Below are 19192 nucleotides of genomic sequence, written 5' to 3'. Positions count from 1 at the left end.
AAATTTCCTGTGTGCAAGGCACTGGCCCTACCCTAAGAATATAAAAATGAGTAGAAGTAAATAAAATAATGTACATTAAAGCAACTGGCATTGAGCCTGACCTGAAGTAGGAATTCAAAGCCGTTAGTTAAAAGAACGATCTTTGAAAATAACAGCACTAAGTGCTCAACTTAAAGAACTGACAGTGTGATAAGAGAGGGCCCTCCAAAGCCGTAAGGGGCACCTGCTGGGGGCGATCAAGTTAGGCATCATCCAATGGAGGAAGAGAGGCAAGGGACCAGCCATGTGAGATACACTGAACTGGGAGCAACTTGAAGCCAAAGGCTTGGCCTCCATCAGTTTCTCTTCCCTTCAACAAACAGCTTTAAATAAATCTAATCCATAATTTTACAGATGAAATTGAACCCAAGAGAAGAAATAAAGAAGAAAAGCTGTTAACCATGGGTAGTTTCTAGGTTCTGGTAAAACTCCAGGCTAAATTTTCCCTTTCTCTCCTTTTTCCTTTATGTACTTACTGGTCTACAGTGAGGGCATACGGCTTTTGTCCATAGAAAAAGACAACATTATTTAAAGAAACAGGAGTAGATGCGAGACTCCAGTGTCAGGGTATAGAATCTCCTCCTCTGTTCTATCACAAAAGGCCCACACTTCTGTTGCATAACATGTTCTTGAGCAAGTGTAGCTGTAACTATTGTTAGAGAAAGTTTATCTTACAGATAAACACACTGCCATTCCCAAAGGCCTGAAATTTGACTACATCGTATAGCAAAAATCAGGCATGAGATTTTAGCCAAACTAGAAAGGTAAGAGAACTTACCCTGATAGGAGCCTTAATGCTGCTTCTAAGCATTCAGCATAATTTCTTTTCTACCGAGGAAGCTGATGGGATTCATTAGTCCTCATTTGATCACTCCAGGGTCAACCTGGGTTTTTAATTAATCACTCTCCCCTCCTTCTGTCCTCTTTTAACCAGGGGCCTGGAACTGCTACTAACATTTGGCGCCTTAGGGGAGAAATCCTTTCCTCAGACAGATAGCGAAGCTGTCTTGCACACCATCTTTTTCCCTTTCTGCCTGCAAACAGCCCTCTCTGTTCTCTCAGTGGACAGTTTCCACTGTTAATGTGATCCATCAAGAAGCCACCTCGGGGAGTCCTTGCTCAGGTGATTTCCAGCTCGCCTCCAAAGCCAGCAAAAACTATACTTCTCCCCTTCCTCTGTTTCCAATTCCCAACGACCTAGTTTCCTCCAAACTCCCCCCGCGCCCTGACCCCCCACAAAAGAGGCGAGAGGGAGTCTGTGAAAAACTCAGCCAGTGGACACAAAAATGAACATAACAACAACAGGAATGGCAAAGTTGCAAGGTCCGTGTTGTTTCTTAATCCTTTCTTCTGAGCTGATGTGAGAGGTCAGTTTCCAAGCATTAAAAGATACATATATTATTTATCCTTATCAATGATAAGAGCAAGAAGACATTTTATTCCAACATTTGTAGCCCCCCCCCCATAGAAACACTGGGCTTTTATTTTCTTCTTGGATTCTCCATTTTTCCACCTCATTTGTTTTCTACAGCCTGAGCAGAGGCAAAATTCCACTTCTACTCCGTTTTCCTTCCCCCAAACCTCCAGGGGAGGTCGGGAGTGAAACGACGCTTCCCCTGTGCGCCCATCTGCCTGTTCCATGGGGGCTGCGCTGAGCCTTTCTTTCCCAGCCTAGCTCACGTGGTACCTGCTTCTCTTGCCTGGCCTACCCACGGGTGGAAAGCCTCCTTCCGGGCTCGGAAGACTGGAGCTGGGGAAATTAACAGGAAGAAACAGATGCCTTAACTGTGGGGGTGTTTATAAATAAAGTTCAGAGGACAAATAGCTTGCTGGAGGCGAGGGAGAGTGTTTTTTTAACACAAGTGGCTATGGCTGCTACATGAGTGTTCCCTCAGAAGCAAGCCTGGCCAGCGGGATCAGTGATGGGGGCTGGAAGGTGTAGACGATGCCGGGCATGCTCCGCATCCTCAGGAAGCAAGCCAAGGCACTTACTGTGGATGTTTCAAAGATCTAAAGCACCCATAGACTCCTCTGGGTCACACCCTGGCACCTCAAATACACAAACGGAGGGGAACGCAGGTGGCCTTAGGCCTTGCCTCCGGAATCCCCAGGGGAAGATAAGCCCAGGACGGCAGCTGGAGAGCAGAAAGTTCCTCAGCCATCATAGAGAGTCAGTCAGTACTATCTTAGAGTAGGGCTTTAAACCTGGGCTCCACGGATAGATCTGATGATAGCATTCAGAGGTCTGTGAACCTAGATGGGAAAAGTCTGCCATGTGTATACTCGTAACTTCTAACTAAAATGTAGCATTTTCTTTATGAATGTAGGAAACAGACTGCAGTGTTATTAGTAGTAGCTGTGTCTTTGCTACCAATAAATGTCACGGATTCATTTGTATCATTACAGTTGTTCCGAATATCTCAACATTTGTGTTCATCTCTTCCTCAAAACTACGGCAGTTATTGGATCTGTCACGAGATCTTACCATTGAATTTATCAATAGAAGATACAAATTGTTAATATCACAAATGTGTTTACTAATATTTTGATAACTGTATTTCAATACAATTGGCTCCCTTTTTATTTCTGTGTATTTCGGAAGCACTTTTTTTTAGTTTTTCCTCTTTTTTAAGTACAGTTGATTTACAGTATTGTGCCAATTTCTGCTGTAGAGCAAAGTGACCCCGTCATACATATATATATATATACACATTATTTTTCTTATATTATCTTCCATCATGATCTAGCCCAAGAGATTGGATATAGTTTCCTGTGTTGTACAGTAGGACCCTGCAGTTTACCCTTTCTACATGTAAGAGTTTGCATCCAGTAACCCCAAACTCCCAGTCCATCCCACTCCCTTCCCCTCTTCCTCGACAACTACAAGTCTGTTCTCTATCTGAAGCATTTTAAAAACATTCTTCGGAGAAGGAATCCACTGGCTTCACAAGACTGTCTGTCAAGGGGGTCCATGGCACAAAAAATATGAAGCACCCCATGTTTGAGCATGTTATGCAAGAGTCTACAATGAATGAATATAGACAGCTTGTTTTATATAATCACCAAGCAAATGTATCATCAATCCTATTGTATTAATGAGGAAACTGAGGTTTAAAGCTGAATCTGTCTGGTTTCAAACTCTGCGGTCCTACACACACACACACACACACACACACACAAATACACACACACATATATACATATCTTTTTATGATTCCCAAACATCCAGTCAAAAATTCAATTATCACAGACACTACTGGCCATCAAACTAAATTAACTAATGATCTGTCTCTACGATGCCACAAGATCTGGTCGAAACAATGAAAAGAAATCAATCTAACAGCTGTTTTATCTAATTGCACTCATAATTTGATGGCCCTCTCCCCCTTCCCAAAGTGGCTGAGTAGGCCAAGAGTTCCCTGTTAGGGGACACAAGTTAAATGAGCCCATCCTTTGGCCGTATGAGGGCCTGAATGGCCTCCTTCCCCTACTAGGGCTCTGATAACTAGGCCTCCCCACTTGCCCCCCTTTCCACCATGGACACCTAGCCTTCTCTACCCACCTAATGGCTTTAGAGTGAAATTACAAAGAGAAGGGGAAGGGAAGGACGAGGAGGGGAGTAGAGGGGAAGGCAGGGCTAGAATGGCATTTTGCTCGGAGAGTTAGGGAGAAAGACAAAGGGGCCTGTACTCACGTGGAATTCACTTTAAATATTTGAGAACCAAAATAATTCCTTAAATAATGGATTAATTTATGACAACACCAGTGAGTGCCACAAAGGAAGAATTCAAGGCCTTATATAACAGAGGGTCCTCACCTAGTCTGGGGCATAAGAAAAGGTTTCTCTGAGGAAGCACTGTTTGCCAACTCATCTTTTATAGTATTTCTAGTTTTAATATCCTGCTGGCATGTAACCATCTTTTCATTCTAATATGAAATACAAGTCAGACCTCACCTCTGCAGTCTCCTCTGGAGTAGAAGGGTGGTTTCCCCACTGTTTCTAGTTATGATTCAACTGCTGGGACGCAGCAGCCGGTGGCAAAGGTATCTGTCATACGAGGTTAGTGTACAGCCCCAAACAGCTGCTGCTGCCCCTGGCCTGTGTCACCACAGCTAAGCTGAGCGAGGCTGAGAAGTGCAGGCCACCCGAAGTGGCCCAGCTCAGCCCCACCACGGCAGCTTGCTGCAGGGATTAGGGAACACCAGCCACCGGCCTCAGCGGGATTCAGACGGCCTCCTGCGAATCCCATCAATCAAACTTTACAGTCCGGTGTCCCATTTGCCCGTGCTGTACAGCATAAATCCAGTGTCTTTTCAACTAGAAGCATAATAGTCACAGTTACGATGAGGGATGGTCTGGTGTGAGGCAGACGGAGCGCTGACCCACCCTGCAAAGGAAACCTCCTTTTCCCGGGAGACAAAGAATCACTCAGTGAAGGTTTAAAATTCCTACTTGAGAGCAAAATTACAGTGCATTCAGGAAGTACTCCTGATAAATTATTCTGTGGTATTTTTTAATCCCTTTTTTTTTCTCCTTCCTGACATCACTGATAATGGGTGCTAAGCAACGTAGAAAAGAGAAGAAGAAGGAGGAACAAAGACATATCGTTCATCAAAATAAAAAATCATAAATTGAGTTGTATATGGCATTTCTAACAAATAAGTACACAAATTCTTTAAGCCCAGAATGAAATTTTTTACCCACTTGAAGATTTCTTCCTGAGGCATATGTTCTGTTGATGGACATAATCTCATGACTTTTGGAAGAGACAATTTCCCACCCACATAAGAAATATCCTTATTCTGGAGACGTCTGCTTCTTACACATTTATTGTCTTGCTAACTACATTCCAGGGGTCATCTTTGTTCTCTAGAAGAGGCCTTATTTTATTTTATTTTATTTTGTCTTTTGTCTTTTTAGGGCCGCACCCATGGCATATGGAAGTTCCCAGGCCAGGGATCTAATCGGAGCTGCAGTTGCCAGCCTGCGCCACAGGCACGGCCACACCAGATCCTTAACCCACCGAGTGAGGTCAGGGATTGAACCCAAGTCCTCAAGGATCCTAGTTGAGTTCATTAACCACTGAGCCACAATGGGAACTCCTAGAGGAGGCCTTGTTTAATGGTCATTTACAAAACAGATTTTCTTGGGATGTGTCATACCTAACTCACATTAATAATCACAAGAACATCATACTCACCATTCCCTTCATGACACTTGGAAATTTACTTGCTATTTTCTTAGCACAAAGAAAATAGGATTCCTTCTTTACATGAATAGATTTTGCTTTACTAGCTATTAAAATGGAAAAATAAAATTGTTATCAATCATATAGCTTTTCTATAGCTCTCTAAGTGATACAACTTAAAAACCTTCTAAGAGCAAAACAGAATCGTACATCTTTTAAAGAAACCAAATTTACTTAACATATCATTGGGTTTTGCATTAGCTACTTAGAAGAGATCATTTGATGGCACTTAATCTAACTGAATAATTATTCTGATTCGTATTGGCAGATTCTTTCATAGGATTTGAATCCTATCCCTAAGGAAATTGATCAAAGTCCCCATTTTTTTCTGTATTTTTCTAGTTTATTCTGTCTTCTATGCTTGTTTTGCTTGGACTTTCGGCTGAAATACTGAAATAACCTGTTCTAATTGCATAGCATGTGATTTCTCAAACTAATTCTGAAGAACACTGGTCTTTCATGAATTGTTGACATGCCCATAAAAAAGGGTTCAAAAGTCAAATAAGATCGGACGCTGCAAACTGCCTGTCCCAGGAAAGTAGCAAAGCCCCTTGGCATGACAAATGCTCTAAGGATCCTATTATGAAGAAACCTGTGTAACTTAATTTGATTCAGCACTCCCAAAGCTTATTTAACCATAGACTCGGAGTTCTTCTGTGGCACAGCTAGTTAAAGATCAGATGTTGTCACTGCACTGCTATGGCGCAGGTTCGACCCCTGGCCCAGGAACTTCTGTGTGCCAAGGGCACAGGCAAAAAAAAAAATTAAATTAAATTAAAAAAAAAAAAAGATTGCCCCCCTTCTCCACTTCACCCACAGTTACAGATCACAGAACACTTCTAGTTCTCAGAACATGGTTTGGGAGAATTTTATAGCACATGATGGTTGTGTCTACATGCACATATGGTTTTGCAGACTATAGCTTGATTCATCCAAACTCATATGTAGTCAGGGTTGCTAACTGGTTGTTCCCAAAGGAACTGCACATTTGACTCAGCTCAAGAATTACTGTGTTGCTCCCTTAAAAAATCAGTTCCCAGGAGTTCCTGTTGTGGCATAGTGGGTTAAGAATCTATCTGCAGTGGCTCAGGTCGTTGCAGGGGTGTGGGTTCAATCCCCAGCCTAGCGTGGTGGTTTAAAGGATCCGGCGTTGCTGCAGCTGTAGTGTGGGTGGCAGCTGCAGCTCGGATTCAATCCCTGACCTGGGAACTTCCATATGCCACTGGTGTGGCCACTAAAAAAAAAAAAAAAAAAAAAAAAAATCAGTTTCCATAGATAAATACATTGACTATCCCTACACAAAGTTGAAACTCCAATCAAAATAACATCTCTGGGACTGTTTCATTCTTAATTTCAAAAAGTTTGCCTCCTCCCCCAATTCTGCTGTCTCAGTTACCAATTTCAAGACAAAATCTTGGGGTAGGAAATGAACAATGTTCAAGCTTGAAGAACTTTAGAAAACTCTAGTTCAACTCCTTCAGTTTACAGACAAAAGAACTGAGGCTCCAGAGCCCATAACCATTAGTAGCTGGTTGGTCCAAGAAATCACATCCCTTCTCCAAGAGGGCCTCTCTGACCCAGTATCATATTTCTCCTTTTTTTTAAGCCAGTAAGCCAATTTTACCTGTGCTGATCTCAGTACTGTCGGAAGGTTTCTGTTCACAGGGAAGAAAGCTATTTAGGTACACATATTCCATAGGCTGCCAGAGGTACTCTCTTAGGACAAACTCCCTTAGGGAAATTTCACATCACAGTGTGAGGTCTCAGGATCTCACGTATAGACTTATTTCTTTACTAGGGTCTTGTAATTAATTCTAATTAAAGAAAACATTAAGTAATGTTTTCCAATTAGCCCACAAACGGTTTTCGACCCATGGTAGAATGCATGTTTGCTCTCTGCTGAGGACATTAATATTATTAAATGCTGATAAAACACACACACACACACACACACCACTCACTGCCTGCATCTTGTGGCAGCTGCAGAAGTGCTTTCTATAGAAAGGACAGAGATAAACTCTTTTATCTTGGCTTTTGCATTTATTTGGGGTGGCTGTGGGGGTTGGAGGAGGAGCAGCTAGTGGAAAGTATGAGGAAGCCCTAAAGCCTTGGGTGCCTGCCTCTCTTTCTCTCTCTCCCCCTTCCTCTTCCTGCTGTTGACCGAACCACACTTCCCTGGGCAGGTGACGCTCACCCAAGTCAAATGCTACACCTGTGGCTAATTCTCAGGCAACACAAGGAAGGCTCTGCCACATTAGAAGCAATTGGCTGTTTGCAGGAAGCACGATGATCTGTAGTCACATCTCATTAGGGGCGCCTGGGCCCCGTGGTGCACAAGTGAAGCAAACGCTGCCAATGTAATTTGTTTTATATGCCTAATTCTCTTCCTTATAATTAACATCTGAAATGCGAAAACAAAACGAGAGTGCTTTGCAGGCGTGCGGGCTCGGGCTCCGTAGAGCACTTGCAGGGAGCCTGAGATTTTCGAGCGGCACTCACCCTTGCCTTGTCCTTTCCCACAACAAGCCACCGTGTGAGCTGGAGTGGGACGTGCACAGGTCATCTGGAGGGCTGACTCCTGGGATACAATGTGTGTAGGGAGGGAGGAGAGGACAGAGTAGTGAGAACCAGCATTATCTCCCACCAGACACATGGCTTTAACTGCTGTCATCTCTGCAATGAAGTGACCCTACAAAGATAACTCAGCAGTAGAACAGAGCCACCAGTCAGGACCTTGCTATGCACGGCCCTTGGCAGCCTTTGCAGTCATTCCTCCGCTGCTACCCCCACCCCACCCCCCACCATCTCAGCTAGAAAAGGTCAGACACGGAGAGACAGACAAGAAATGTGGCGTGGTGGGGTTTCTGCCACCAACCACGCCAGCAGACAGACTGGGGAACCAGGAGAGAATGCTGTTCACAAGGTCTCTGCAATGTAAACGGGGCTGGGCAGAAAGTTCCCAGTTTGGCCATCAGGTCTGGAGCCTGATATCCAAGATGAGCCCAAGGAGATGGAGTCTACATCCTGGGTGTACCAGGCAGCTCTAGGTTGCAAACCCCAGAAACTGACCCTAGAGAACTGAAGCTGAAGGGGAACTTGATCAAAAAGCCAGAAGAGGAGATGAGTGACTGCCAACCTGTATAGGGTCCTGCTACAAGACCAGCCTGGTAAAGAATCCCAGGCACTGCCACCTCTGAACACTGCCACTGGAGGAGGTCACCACTAAACAATGGGTGCCACCCACCTCCCTGTCTCCCACCAAACTCCACCCAGGAATACAGGAAGGGGGCTCAGGTGTGGGGTAGCCAGAATACAAGTATCTCCTAGCACTGGTCAGCACACTTGGCAGTATGTTGGTTATTGTTCCAGTTAATGAGTTTATGCTAAACCTCACAAGAATCAAAGATATGGTAGGGGGTGTGTAATGGCAGAGAAAGCTGTTTCTCATCTCCCTCTGTATCCCCATCTCCTAACCAGCTCGTGCCTAATGTCCTTTTGCCACTCTGCTCCTCCTTTCTATTTTTTCATAACAACGTCAATAATTACTTATTAAGCAACCATGAAACTTGTTAGATGATTTATTACTTCATTTTGTCTCCACAGAAACCCTGAAGCAGGTATGATAAGTCCCATTTTCAGCTAAGGAAATTAAAGTTTTCAAAGTTAAGCAACTTGCCCAAACTAGTCACCCAGCTGATATATGACAGAAGTGGGATTTCAACCCAAGTTTGGCTGACTCCAAAGTCAGGCATAGGTGGGATAAAGGACCCCCTTTCAATATAAAAAGAATCAATAGACACCAACAAGATAATAGTACTTATGGTATGCTTTGATTAAAAAATACATAACACCAAAAGCAATGTTAATTCATATAAATTAAGATATATTTTGTGAATCCTAATAGTATCCACACATAATGTTTTATTAATCGCCAAAGGATCTACACACATTTGGAAAACATATGTGAAGGATATATTACTCATCTAGAGTCCTTCACAAGACCCCTCATGCATGCCCCTTACAATAACTATGTCCCCCACCCCAGCTGGGAGGCAGGCATGTGACCTGAGTTTAGCCAGTTGGTTCGGAACTTTGATATGAGTTGTAAGTCATGACAGACTGCACTAAAACCTCCAACACTGTGATGCCCACAGAACGTGCACAGTCAAGGTCCGAGGAGGAAAGGGTGGAAGGGAAAGAGGGAGAGAGGAAAGGAGGAAGGAAGGGGCAGGGGGATAGGGCAGGTTTAATTAGGAAAAACCGGCAGAAGAAGCTAAGCCGACTTGCAGGTTAAGGTTAACAGGTTCCTCGTGTTCAAAGGCCAAGTCCAACAAAGTCAGGCTCTGCTGGAGGAGGAGGTCTCCACAGGTCCTGGCAGGTGAACTAAAGCAGTCCATAACCTGGAGGACGAAGCCAGAGACCAACGGAGCAGGGAGCAGAGAAAGGACTCAAGCAATCAGACCCAAGCTGGGTCACCGGCAAATTAAAAGGCACTCAACACCAAACCCACCGCCCACCACCCCCCGCCCAATGCAGGGCTTCCCTTACCACGCAGTCAAGGGGCAGAGCAGGCCTCAGAGATGCGGCCAGCCTGGGCCTCTCCGCGCCTCCTGCAAGACATCCTTTCACAGACTGTTCTCTGGGACCCTCTTGTCCTGCGAGCTCTTCATTCAGCTTTCTATGAAGGAAGAATGGGTACTCAAATTCTCCTCCCCTCCTGGAGTTTCACAGTGTCGACGGTGTGTTAAAGGGCCTTGCAAAGCTGAGGTAATAAGACCTCTTTTCCTTTGTTGAACCAAACAAGCCTCAAACGTATTTGATCCTAGAACCCTATTTGGCGGGCCGCCCACTGTTGTGTCAGAGAGCACTAAGGTTCCAAGACAACAGCTGTGGAACCACTGGCTCACAGCACTGCCATCCGAGGGCACTGCGGACCCTTCTTCCACAGAGCCACGTCCTGAAGACCTCTCTCCCGACCCTCAGCCCTCAGCCTCGCACACTCATGATGTTTCCACGTATGGTCATCTCGACGTAGCCCCCGAAATATTTTTGAGGCTGCTGTGTCACCTCTCCTGGCGAGCTTGCCGTGCCTTTTCCCCAACCCAAGCTCATCTCCATCTCCCCCGTCTCCAACTCCCATTATCAAGGGCAAGGGCACGTGCTTTGGACCTGTCTGCCGGAGTCTGAATTCTGGCTCTGCCACTTCCTAGTGGCGTGATTTTTAGGCAAACGACCACCTCTCTGTGCCTCTTGGTTTCCCCATATGAAAACTGGAGCGGATAATGTTGCTGTGAGGATTAAATAACAATATCCGTAAGCACTCACACTAGCAGCTGGCGGAGAGTAAGCAAGCTCTGGGAAAGTGCCGGCTCTCATAACTCCCTTGGCTCAATCATTATTCTCTTGTCCACTCCTGTATTAGACTCTGCAGTTTGAGAGCAACGGCTATGCCTTTAGCTCTCTGTTGCCTACATCCAGCGCAGTACCTGCCACTGGCTGGCTACACCGTATAAGTTGGAGAGTAAATACATGATCTTTTGTGATTCTGAGAGAAACCAAATGGAGGCCAAAATTTGCTTTCTGGAAAATTGTAGCAAATCGAGAGAAACCAGCTAATGATTAAATTAAAAACAATAACAACAACAACAAACAGTTCAGGTGTGAAGCTGCAGCTGAGAGATGTCTGGTTCCTATCCCATTGCCAGTTTTATCTTTCCAAGTCCATAATTATGAAACAAAGGATATGCTTTGTTTAAATTGAGCATCTTCTTCTAATGGAGAATTGATTTTCTCTCAGCAAAAATGTTCAGTGGCCTTACAAAGGGGGAAAATAAACTCTTACATTTGCATGTCAAATGTTTTAATTTTCAATTAGGCAATCTGTGCTTCTATAACATTCTAGCAATGGTAGCAGAATGGAAGCCGGGTTCTGAGCTCTAAAATGCTCTTAGCAGCTCAGCTTTCTAATATTCCATTCTGGGCCGAGCATTTCTTGATTGGATGGGAGTTCCAGAATGCCCAGACATTTCTCTTTCTTCTTCATTTGGGGGAAAGAGAACTGTTTTGATTCCTGAGCCTCGGTTTTCTTCACAAGATGATTGTCAGAAATGCCCCCTGCCCTTCCACTTTCCTGTTCCAGGCATGAGAAAAGAGGTAGCATTTAATGATTCTTACTTGTAAAGGGGATACAAATAAGAAGCAGAGAAAGTAGTAGAAGTGGGGAGATCACCAAAAGTCACGGCCCCCATTAGTGTGGGTTTCTAATTCTAGCCACAGATGCAGTGGCAAACCCAAAAGAGTTTGTTCTTCAAATTTTAAGTAAGATTCTTTTAAGTTAATCATATACTACAAACTCTTAAAACAGCTATTTCCAGTCAGTAAACCATTTTTACAGCTCTCTGCTTGTCTGTTTTGCCTCGTGGTGCCACCTATCTTGCCCTGTCCTCATCCTCAACTCAGATATGACAGTGGGAATGGACAAAGATGCAAAGAGAATTATCGAGTAGCAAAGAACAAAAAAATACCCAAGTCTATTTTCCCCAGCTGCAGTTTTCAGTTCACCTGGGAAGTGTTTTATAGTTTGTGGAGTGTTTCAAGTTTAAAACCACCACAGCCACAACATACTTTTTTTAAAAATCTCCTCTGTGTGTGTGTGTGTTTTGTTTTTTGGTTTGGCTTTGGCTTTGGTTTTTATAACGTGTAAGGGAGGATGTTTAATGGCCTAGTTCACCACCTTCAGAAAGACTGGCTCTGTTCTTAGCCTTGAAATGGACTTGGCTGTTATCTCCAAGTCAGTCACCCTAGTAATCTACCCTGCTGTTTTTCCAACTCTAGAAACAGAACGTACTTGCCTTCAGTCCTACAGATAAGGTGCAAGGACTATTTAAAAAGTTAGCCAATCTGTCGCCTCCAGGGGCTTTTTACCAGGTAGAGAACGTTAATATTCTAAGTAGTTCTAGCCCTCTAGCCTGTGCCTGTTTCCAGTTGCTCCATCATCCGTACAGAGCCTTTCCTTTAATCTTTCCCATGAGCGTGTGTACAGGTTCAAATGGTGATAATTACCATAAAACAATTGTGTTGTCCTTCTCCCAATAAAAATCGCTCTGTTAATCAGCCAACTCGCAGCCCCCTCATCTGAGGACCCTTATGCCAAACTGGCAGGGTAGAACGCGGCTGCAGATAAATTAGCCCACGTGTGATTGCATGCGAAAACACATTGATTTAAGATTTTTTTTTCCTCTCCCGTTCAACCTGACAACTTGTCTAAATAGGCTTCTGCCACGACCTGACAGTTCGTGGACAAGCTGTGTACAACAGGCCATTAAAACGAAATGCTCTGAATATGGAGAGTACAAAACACAGACAAAGGGATGAGATTGAAAGATAAAAGGATGAACAAAGGGAATGGGGGGTGGTTATGGGGGAGTGGGGCCTGAAGAGGTGCCCTTCCATTGTGCTTACAGACTTTGTCGTAGGCTGGATTCTTTGAAGCAGACCCTGAGATGGAGTTTAGGGTGAAGGATATTTACGAGGCAGCAACGGCTATGGAGAGGAGGAGGAGGAGGAGGGAGCAGGATTGGGCAGAGGGAGAAGCTGAACTGAGATGCAGGCTGAACACAATCTCCACCCATTCCCCCATCTCCTGGGGAGTTTGGGAGTGGTCCTGTGTTGGGGTGAAGCCGTTGGGACTTTATTCCCCTCCTTTCGCTTGGTCATTGCCAAGGCAAAGGTGTGTTCTTGGGCTGAAGTGGCTTCCTGCAGCTGAGGCAAACCCTGACCAAGCTGACAGCTGCAGCACAAAGTCCTTCCTTGGAGCAGGATCTGGGTCACACGTCCGTGTCTACCACAGAGATGTTTACAATTGCCCACAGAGTCCAGCTCTCTGTATCTGTAAAGTCACTTCTGGGCCTTGATCATGTTATAAATCTCCACAGATCACAGCAGTAATAACTTTTTTTTTCCTTTTTGCCTTTTCTAGGGCCACACCCGTGGCATATGGAGGTTCCCAGGCTAGGGGTCGAATCGGAGACCCCTGTGGCCAGAGCCACAGCAACGCCGGATCCAAGCTGCGTCTGCCACCTACACCACAGCTCACGGCAACACCGGATGCTTAACCCACTGAGCAAGGCCAGGGATCGAACCTGCAACCTCATGGTTCCTAGTCGGATTCGTTAACCACTGAGCCACGATGGGAACTCCAACATTTCATTTAAAAATAATTTTTTTTTAATTTTTGGCTGCCCCTGCAGCATGCGGAAGTTCCCAGGCCAGGGACTGAACCTACCCCACAGCAGCAACCAGAGCCAAAGCAGTGACCACGCCAGATCCTTAACCCAATGCACCACAAGAGAACTCCATAACAACTCTTTTTATTAAGCACTAACTAGCACCAGGCTATGAGCCATACCTACTTTATAGTTCATTCAACTCACATAATAACCCTAAGAGGTAGGAATTCTTAGAAGCCCCATTTTGTAGATGAAGAAACTAAGGGTAAAAAAGATGAATTGTCAAAGGATATATGACTGGAGGATGGCAGAGTTGGTCTCTGAACTCAGGGCTGTCTGATTCCAAAGTCCACTTGCTTACCTATGACACTGCTGATTAGAACACTAGAGCCAGTAGGCCAATATTGCACCTCCTTCTCTCACCTTCATCCACGAGGATTTAATGGAAAATACTTTTATTAGGGCTGTTGGAACTCATGAAAGAGCCCACTTCTTGGGCTGGGAACAACAGCCATATAATCCAGTGGAGCCTGGCTCCTCTGACTGGCAGACCCAATGTTTTATTTAGCATATGCTATGTTCCATTTCTGATTGGACTCTGGGGAAGCAGGCTTTGAGATTTAGACAGAGGTCAACATGCAGGAGATTTATTAGGGCCTGCTCTTGGGATCAACTCCTGGGGAAGGGAGGGGCCAGAAGCAAGAGTGGGCAGATGAAGAAATTGGACTACGATGCAGTTCCAACTGAAGGCCTCAGCTGATCCCATAGGTAGCTCTAGAGTTAAAATGCTCTGGGAGTTCCCACTGCGGTGCAGTGGAAACGGACCCGACTAGTATCCAGGAGGACTTGGGTTCAATCTCTGGCCTTGCTCAGAGGGCTAAGGATCCCAAGTTGCCATGAGCTGCAGTGGAGGTAGCAGACATGGCTCAGATCCCACGTTACTGTGGCTGTGGCTGCAGCATAGGCTGACAGCTGTAGTTCTGATTTGACCCCCAGCCTGGGAACTACCATATGCAACAGATGTGGCCCTAAAAAGGAAAAAAATAAAATAAAATAAAGAATAAAAAAAATGGTTCATCGGAGTTATCCTGAGTTGGCAGAAGAAGGCTGAAGCTATGCAAGATGGTCACTAGGTGTGGGATGCGCCAGGCATGGAACATAACCTTAGGTTAAGTGGCTCTTTGTAGCTGAGACAAATTACAAAGGGGGAGTCGGCTGAGAGCTGTCAGCTGTCAAACTCCCCACAGGAGGGGGAATGAGTGCTTCATCCTTTAAAGGGGATCCAGGATGCAAATCACAGCACTCACCCTATTTTTTTAAAATGCTCCCAGGGTTAAATATTATTAGTCCCATTTTATAGGAGAGAAAATAGAGGGTGAGACAAGTTCATGACTTATCCAGAAACATGTAGGTAGGCTTTAATTATTAATTCATTCATTTAACAAATATTCATTGAAGACCTTCTGCATGCCAGGCATTGTGCTGGGTCTTGAGAATTCAATGGTAAACAAAAAAGAACCCCTGACTTCATCCAAATAATATTTTCATGTTGACAACTGTCCCAGATACAGAAAAAATTTGAGAAGTTTATCAACTTCTTTAGAAGGCTAAAATTTTAATTAGACCCATTTGCATATACCGCCAAACTTCTTTTCAAGAGAGTTAAAAAAAATTGTAAGCGTGTAGTCCTAAAGTTTTGAGAATGGGGAAAGGGGAAAGCAACTTAGTCATGAGATTTGTGGTTAGCATAATGAGCAAGTATTCAGTATAAATCAACCTTAAACCAGCCAGCCAGTTTTGATCTGGAATCCCCAAAGGCACTGCAGATAATAACACCTACTTCTTCATCATTTCATTGATAGCACAAATAGCATCAGCAACAAGAACCAACCAGTCAAGCACTAAACTTTTATCAAGCATCTATTTTCATTAGCACATTTCCTACTTAAGAAATTGTTGTTTTAAGAGAGTAAGTCAATTACTTTCAGACACAGAGCGAAAAAACAGTATAGCTAAACCAGGTCTCTTGTACCTAGGAATTTTCTTGTCTGATAATTTCATTCTTGACATCTGTTGAATCCTGGCACAACCACAATGGTGCCAAACTTACCACTCACAGATGTCAGTGCCCTCAACCCACTCTGTTCTTTGGTACTGGGGCTTATAATTTTTTTGGAAAGGAGAAGGGAAGAGGTGCCTCTGCTATGGGTTCTGATTCAGCAGGCCTAAGGTATAGCCTGACATTCGCATTTGAAAAGTGTTTTCCCCACCTCCACACCCTCTGAATAAGAACCATGACTTAAGCATCTAAAACGTTCCCTCTCACCCTATAATGTCTGGTGTTCTGTTCCATCAGTGCAGTCAAGGAGCTTGTTAGCCAATTCCTTTTGAGGAACTGGAGCTCAGGTTTTAATGGGTGATCCTGAAGCACACTGACATCCCTTCCGAACTAACATTTGTAGGTCAAGTGTATTTGAGACCCGACCAGTGACTGAATTATGCAGACCTTCATGGCAGATTCAAGTCATGGTGGATTTCCTATAAACAAAAAGACATCAGGATTCTGGGACTCCCAGAATAGTGGACATGATAATGGGCATAAAAAGGTGATTTCTCCAACGCAAGGCAGAATGGACCAGAAGCAACCCTTATCATCCACCACTTGGCAGGGAAGAGGTTAAAGTGGTCTTCTGAAAAAAAGACCAGTCAAAGGCTAGACAAATGCTGCTTTGTGTTGCAAGGATGATGCAGACCTTGCACAGGGGAAAAAAAGCCAGAGAGTTCTGCAACTTGTAGGTAAGTACAGGACTGTCAGGACAGTAAGAGAAAGAGTCGAAGCTGATGCAAATGTTTACTCAGGTAGACCAACAAGTTGTGCAACTCTTATTTTACCTAAGCTGAGCAAGATTTGCTCAGGGGGAGAAGTCAGGGATAATAAATCTTAAGATTTTAATTAAAAGGGTAGAAATGATCATAGTGGCCCAGATCTCAGAAGGAAGCACATGTACTTGTATTTTCCAGTCTTTCAAATTCTTTTAGCTACATCCCTGCTTGCTAAAAGTCTGTGTACTTGGGAAAGGGTGGTCCAAGGGCCTTGCTGATGGCCTTGGATTCTCAAGTAGGCCTCCAGAGAAAATGTTTGGAATAGTGTTCTGGGACTTCCAACCACAAGGAGGTAACTTGACACACTAAAGAATGATAAACTCAACAGTCATAACAACCAAAGCTCTCAGCAGAAGTCACTTCTGTTCATACCCCCAGGTGGACTTGGCCATGTCAACAAACTGCCCCATATGGATAATCACCACCATTTTTTTCATCAGGAACCTCAATCATGTAAAGACTTAATAATAGCAGCTTATGTCCAAATCGCTTTTAGGCTTACAATGTACATTTAACATATACCAAAGCCACAAAATAACCCCTTGAGGTATGTCTCATATGCTTCTATCTTACTACTGTGGAAACTAAGACTTACTCAGATCAAGTGACCATCCAAAATGTTTACCAGGCATCCACTTCTGATAAGGTTGGAGTAGTTTTTTGCAGACTAGCCCTTTCATGAGAATGACTAGAAGAGTGGGTCAAGAATACAAAGACCATGGGTAAAGGCCTCAGAGAGTTTCCAAAGCAGCAAGGACCTGAAAGGCCAGTGTCTTAGTCCTCCCAGGCTGTTCCAATAAAAATAGTGGCAGGTGGATTGAATAACAAACATTTATTTCTCACAGTTCTAAGAAGTCCAAGATCAAGGCACCAGCAGATTGAGGGTCCACTGAGGGCTTACTTCTTAGTTCATAGATGGCCATCTTCTTGTTGTGTCCTCACAAGGTGGAAGGGGCACGGGAGCTCTGTGGGGTCCCTTTTATATGAGCCCCCTCCCCCCACCCCCGCACAGGAGGGCTCTGCCCTCAGAACATAATCACCTCTCAAAAGTTTCCTAATACCATCACATCAGGGGTTAGGATTTGAATATATGAATTGTGGAGGGGGGACAAAAACATTCAGTCTATAGCAATCAGGATCCCAGAGAGAAGGGAAGTGCTTGAGGGGAATCTGAATCTGGCATTCGGTACCCAATTTCCCCACTGAGCTATCTGCTGATTCGTAAGAAACTTGAGGCCAAGAGTTTAAGAAGCCAAGCATAATGTGGCAACTAAGAGACTGGGAAGCCAAATGGGGTTTTTGGAAGTCTCACAGCATGGGGAGACAAAACTTGGAGTTCAGGGCTACCCAGGAGGCCAGAACTTGAGAAGCCAAGATTTCAGAGAGAAGAGAAACATCTTGAAAGTGAGCCGACATTCTCTGAAGCATCTGGCACAATGCCCTTCCTTTCTGTAGAAAGATATAGTGAGGCTGAAAGTAAAAGGATGAAAAAAGTTACACCATGCAAACATCAACCAAAAGAAAGCTGGTGTAGCTATAATACTAGCAAACAAAGTAGACTTAAAGGCAAGAAGAATTATAGGAGATAAAAAACATTTTTTAATCTTTTTTTTTTAAGGCCACACCTGTGGCATATGAAAGTTTCCAGGCTGGGGATCAAATTGGAGCTGCAGCTGAGGCTCATGCCACAGCAACACCAGATCTGAGCTGCATCTGCAACCTACACCGCAGCTTGCAGCAATGCCAGATCCTTAACCCACTGAGCGAGGCCAGAAATCAAACCTACATCCTCATGGACACTGTATCAGGTTTTTAACCCACTAAGCCACAACACGAACTCAAAAAAGAACATTTTATAAAAGAGAATCAGTCTACTAGGAAGATAAAACAAGCCTATATGTACATAATGACATAATCTCAAAATATAAAACAAAAATAAGCAAGCTCCAATTGTGGCTCAGTGGTAACAAACCTGACTAGTATCCATGAGGATGCAAGTTCAATCCCTGGCCTTGCTCAGTGGGTTAAGGATCCGGTGTTGCCATGAGCTGTAGTGTAGGTAGCAGACTCAGCTTGGATCTGGCATTGCTGCGGCTGTGGCATAGGCCAGCAGCAGCAGCTCCAATTTGATCCCTAGCCTGGGAACTTCCATGTGCTGTGGGTACAGCCCAAAAAAGCAAACATAAATAAATAAATAAATAAAAATAAAACAGCAGAAAAAAAACAGGAAAGAGACAAATGCACAATCATGGTGGATTTTAACATAATTCTCTTATTCTTGAAAATCTAAGACCACCAGCAAGCCTTTGGACCAACCTTTCCTAAATACACATCTTTCTGGCAAGCAGAGATTTATCTAAAAGAATTCCAAGGAATGAAAAATGTAGGTATATGTGCTTCATTCTGAGACTTGGATAATTTTTATAATTTCTACATTTGCAGTTATTCCCCTCCACAACTTCTAGAAAAAAAAAAAAAAAACAGGCAAAAAAATCAGGAACAACATGGAAGATCTGAACCATACAAATAAAATTCTCTCTCTCTCTCACACACACAGACACATATTTCAAGTGTGCATGAAATATTTATCAGAATTAAATATATCCTGGGCCACTGAACACATTAAAGCAAATTTTAAACAACTGAAATCACTTAGAGTGTGTTCCCTAATCGCAGCTGAATTAAGCTAGAAGCCAAGTTAAAAATAAGTAAACTAGAAAATTGTCAAATATTTGGAAATTAAATATACTTGTAAACAATCCTCAGGTAAAAGAAGAAATCACGGTAAAACTT

At 43.9% G+C, this 19192-nt stretch overlaps 1 long non-coding RNA gene across 7 annotated transcripts in view; it reads right to left on the bottom strand.

Moving 5' to 3' along the window:
* Window positions 1–19192, bottom strand: part of LOC106506943 (uncharacterized) — a 525822-nt gene that overhangs the window by 482219 nt on the left and 24411 nt on the right. The window contains exon 2 of one of the 7 annotated variants that reach the window (XR_014835276.1): window positions 9837–9966. The exons of the other annotated variants lie outside the window; for them this stretch is intronic. This is a non-coding gene — a long non-coding RNA (uncharacterized LOC106506943). The remainder of the gene's footprint in view (window positions 1–9836; window positions 9967–19192) is intronic. 7 annotated transcript variants of the gene reach the window in all.

This window comes from Sus scrofa, chromosome X, assembly GCF_054392235.1.
Source record: "Sus scrofa isolate SSC_HxYL_T2T_F1_AM1 chromosome X, Sscrofa_HxYL_maternal_Yorkshire_Landrace_v2.0, whole genome shotgun sequence".
NCBI lineage: Eukaryota > Metazoa > Chordata > Mammalia > Artiodactyla > Suidae > Sus > Sus scrofa.
This window is presented reverse-complemented; position numbering and strand designations above follow the sequence as displayed.